The following is a 5,040-nucleotide window of genomic DNA, read 5'->3' on the forward strand; positions in this document are numbered from 1 at the left end:
ACATAAAATGACTCGTTTTTACTACATCCCTCTAGTTCCTGCAGGAATGATGTCACTAAAACAGTTTTTTTGACTAACCTCCGCCACATCAATACACAAAAAAGGGGCCTTGTTGCGCTCCGACGGAGAAGAGGAAGAGTTGCGTTTGTCGCCATGTCATCAAAACGCTGTTATTCTCATCTCGGAGTCCAATCACCTTTGTTTGGGCTTCCCAGGGACGCTGTACTTGGAGATTAATGGTTACAATTTATGTTTAATTCGGCTCCCGAAAATTATAATCCACTTGTAAAACTATGTGCAGCACATTTTGCTGAGGACAGCGATCTTCCTCAATCTCCATCAGTTTAATGCCGGATTCGCACAAAGATTATTCTTGAAAGATGGAGCAGTTCCATCTTTGTCTGGAGAAGGTGTTGTTTATGGATCACAACCGGTAAGTGTATTTCATTATTTGAGTTGGTGCGTTTAACAGTTTCTATAACTTATTACACAAAGGGTAACGCTGTTTAGCTTTGTTAACTAGATGTTAGTGCTGAGCAAAAAAATCTAATGTGATTTTCATGCGCATCTCGTCAGTGATTATAAGTACATCTCCAGCAGTTTTCAAAACAAATCCTGCCCACTTGCTTCTCAAAACTAGTCCGATCGCACTTCCAGGAGGGCAGCGCGCGCTCAGCTGCTGTCGAATCACAACACAGGAACCGCTGGCACAATCAGAACTCGCTACTTATTTCTGAAGGAGGGACTTCATAGAACAAGGAAGTCATCAGCCCGTTTTTATGACACTGAAAACAGCGGTTTACAGATAGGTGAATTGTGTGAAAAATACTGTTTTTTTACATGCGAAACATGAACACGTTATATTGCACACTGTAAACACAATCTCAAAAAAGCACGAAAAACGGGACCTTTAAATATAATAAATTTTTGTGACATTGAAAGCATTGTAAAGATCAACGGTGGTTTAAGTGCTCCTTTTAAAGAAAATCTCTTGTCTCATCTCTCAGAAAACTTGTTTTACCTGCTTGGTTAGTGTGGAACAAGGGTGGTTTGAAATACCTTGGTGTTTATCTTGGAGATGATACTTTTCTGTGTAAAAATGGGAAAATGTTTTAGAGAAAGTTGAAAAAAAACTTCTTGTTGGGCCCGTAGATCTTGTCTGGAGACCCTTAGCCAGAACCATATTGAACCGAGGCAGGAATTTGGGTCTTGCTGAGCCTTTGTTTTTAATGGACTTGAGTGCTAAAAAGCTGTGTAACCTCCCAAAGTTTTACCATGGACTGTTCACTGTGTGGGGGATGTTCCATAAAAAGAGAGTGGCAAGCTGTAAGTCCCTGTCATGGCTGTTGAAAGAGCCAGTGGTGAATGGTACTCGTTTCAACGTAAAACACATAACAGGACCTTTTGTGATGCAATCGTTCTGTGCGGCTGGGATTGTTACACATGTAAGATTGTTACACATTGAGACATGTGGTTGATCTGCGTTGATCAAATTTGTTTGACACTGCATCTCTAGCCTCTCGTGTTGGAGATCATGATCATAAATCAAATGCTCAGCACTTGGAAATGCGAACTCACAAAGACTAAATTATCTTTGCTAAATGACTACAGTAATGGACAAGGTCAACCAGTTGTTGATGATTCTTTTCCAGCATTGACTCTATCTCCTGATTTTAAAGACTGTACTGGTGAAATGTTAGAGTCCAGAGAGATTCTCACAAAATGAATTTGAAGACATGGGAGGAAAAATTATGTTATAAAATGTTTGTAAAAATTGTAAATAAAGACAACTTAAGTTGTTGGGCTTGACAACGAGGTCAGACCAGTACGGAGAGCGATTTACAAACCACCGTTGACCAAAAGGGGTTGGGGATTTACAGTGGAGAATCCTACATGGTAGTGTGTCTGCCAATGCTTTTATTTCCATCATTAATCCTAATGTAAGTGAAGAATGCCCTTTTTGTTTGCAGAGGGAAACAGTTTACCACTGGCTTTTTTGATTGTAGCAGACTGTGCTCTTTTTTTCAGTTGTTGCAACAAATGTTCATGGCCCGGTTCTCCAAAACGTTCTTATCGCTAAGTAGTTCTTAACCTATTCCTTAACCTCTCTCTTAACCTTATGGCATGATTCCCGACACGTTCGGACGCTAAGTATATCTTCTGTAAGTCACACTTTCGTAAGGTTGGTCTGGACCATTCGTAAGCTCTCTCTTAGCGTTGTTTGAGCTCAAGACGCTACTGTACAGCAGTCTTTAGAAATCAGTGCTGTGAAGTACAAGTCAAACTATGGTTTGTTGACAATGTTGTGGCTCAACAATGATTTTAGGTTATTTTTTAAGACTCATAATAAATTATGTTCGCAATGGATACAGGCCTATTTATGAAGTTGACTTTATGTGGTATCAGAACTAATATGGGTGGTAATTAACCTAGGCTTTTTTATAATGTAATTAAAGCGAATTGAAAATCAGTTTTTTGATAATTACAATCTGGCAAACAATTTGGCTCTAAATGGCTAAGATCGATAAAAGGGTAAGCATGGTGGTGTCCAGTAAGCGACCAACTATGGCAGCGATCCAACGTGTCCTTGTATTGAATCAAAGACGGAGCCGGACGTGGAGCCGTTTAGTCCATGTCAATATTTTTATTTGGCAAAACTTAAGCCCTTTTGACATTTTTCCTGACGTAGCTATAGAAAAAAAAATCGCCTCCCAAGACAGCTCATTATGGAGCTGCTGGACCTTCTCAGACCTGCGCTTGCCAGGTCTGAGAAGGCGTACATATCGCAAAAGGGATACTCGGCCATAAACGTGCAGGTTATAGTGGACCATAGGGGTGTGATATCTGACCTCATGGCAAGGTCCAGCAAAACTTCAACTTCTTCTGACGAGAGGCTTGGTGCCCTTTTTACGTTGCTTCCCCATCATATTCTGTATCTAACTCTGTCTCTCTCTCTGTTCATTGTAAATAGGTTTTTTATTAAAAACATAGGCTAACCAATTGCAATCAATACCGCATTAAACATAAGTAACTGCAGCTGCTTGCCAATCAATTCTGATTGTAAAGTACCTTACCATTTAATATAAAAGTGTATTAAATAATTTTTAGTCATAAAACCCATGTCAAAAAGCGGCACGAGTGGCACAACAACGGGATGGATGATTAGCGAGGAATACCCGGTTCGTCTATCCGTCACAACATATCGTGTGAACATATTACTGACCATTTGATAATTTAATTTATAGTCTATATTTTACTGATAACTTAAACTATTTTAAAATAAATGTTACTGTAATAATTTGAGGAATGTTCATTTGCATAGAACGTGTTGTCTTTCTTAACGCTGTATTGCACCATCGCGTGAAGTGGAAAATCGATTAATGAGCAATCGATGCCAACTAATTCAGCACCCTCACTTTGGACAGCGCTCTTGTTACGTCAGACGTAAGAGGCAGCATGTTAAGAAGCTTCCTAAGGGACACTTCGGGGAACACACTTAGGAACATAAACAACTTTGGTAAGATATATCTTTCGAGGTCTTCTTACCACGCTAAGAGTGAGCGTTACCGGGCCCATGATGTTTGGCGAGAAATTTTCTAAGAATGGTGTTTATTCTTGGTTTTAGTTATAATCAGAAAAGGAGAGTGAAATGTCAATTGTTTAACTTTTTATTTGGATCAAGCAAAAATTGCTAATCTAACTCAGAAGAAAGAAATAAGATCGAAGAGCCCCTTAGACTTTGACATAACACTGTTTTTGTTAGAATGGTGGTGAAAGCTAGATTGAAAGTTGATTTTGATTTCTACAGTACCACAAATAATGTAGAGGAGTTCATAAACATTTGGTGTCTTAAAAATGTTTTATGTTCTGTAATGGAAAATGTCTTGTTTTTTGGGACTGGTTTCTGATTTAAATCATGCTCTTACTTTTCGTTTCAGGAAATTGATTTATTTTTGTTGTAGAGAACTCATCTTTTGAAAAATAAAGAGGTTTGAATCATCTCTCTCTCTCTCTCTCTCTCTCTCTCTCTCTCTCTCTCTAACCAGCATGTAACTATTCAACGCTATCTCACAACCAATTTGTACGTATTTTAAAAGGTGGCTTATTCGTACGAATTTTGTACGACCTCACTCGTACGATTTTATACAACCCCAGTGACAGTTAGGTTTAGTGGCGGGGTTAGGTGTAGGTCATTTCGTACAAATTCATACGAATTGTGCAAATCGTAAAATACGTACGATTTGGCAACAATCGTATGAATTTGTTGAGTGTGGTCGTACGAATTCGTACGAAAAAGTCACCTTGTGAAAAATGTACGAATTCCCGTGAGATCGGGTTGAACTATTCTTTATTTTAAGAGAAACATGATTATGGAAACCTCACATAAGTGCATCTCACCTCACCAGCACTCACACACACAGGCACATTTCAACTGCTCATTTTTTAAGGCTTGTGAAGATTGGAATCTTCTTTCACCATGTATACAGAGACAGAACTGATCATCTTTCTTCAACAAAACCTTCCTAAAGACACATGTAAACTTTCCAGGAAACCATCTGCTTACAATTCATTATCCCAGAGCATCACAGCAACACATAAACACGCTACAAGTCAAATCTATTTTACCTAGTTACAAACTGTCCAAGATCAAGCAGTGGCTGTCTCATCAAAGATAACTCTAGCACTGGGTCATGTAAGACCTGTAAACAGTAGGTCAGTTTAACAGGCTTCCTGTCATTGGCAAAACATATACTGTATCTACTTAGACTACATAGTAATGTCCAAATGTAGCTCTCTACAAATCAAAGTAAGTCCCACAAGAAGTATGACGCCAACCTCCACGATAAATCCACAAGCCTCTTATTTCCTGACATTTCTCTTACCTCAATCCAACCACAACATTTTTTTTTAAAGAACATCCTTCCAAAACTGTATCCTTTTTTTTATCCTGTTCTCTGCCCTGCGGCCTATGACACCTCTGTCATAATTAGGAGGAACATCTTTTAGCCAAGGCAGGGGAGGAGCCCCTGGGAGAACCCG

Source organism: Carassius auratus, unplaced genomic scaffold (assembly GCF_003368295.1).
Source record: "Carassius auratus strain Wakin unplaced genomic scaffold, ASM336829v1 scaf_tig00214429, whole genome shotgun sequence".
Taxonomy (NCBI): Eukaryota; Metazoa; Chordata; class Actinopteri; order Cypriniformes; family Cyprinidae; genus Carassius; species Carassius auratus.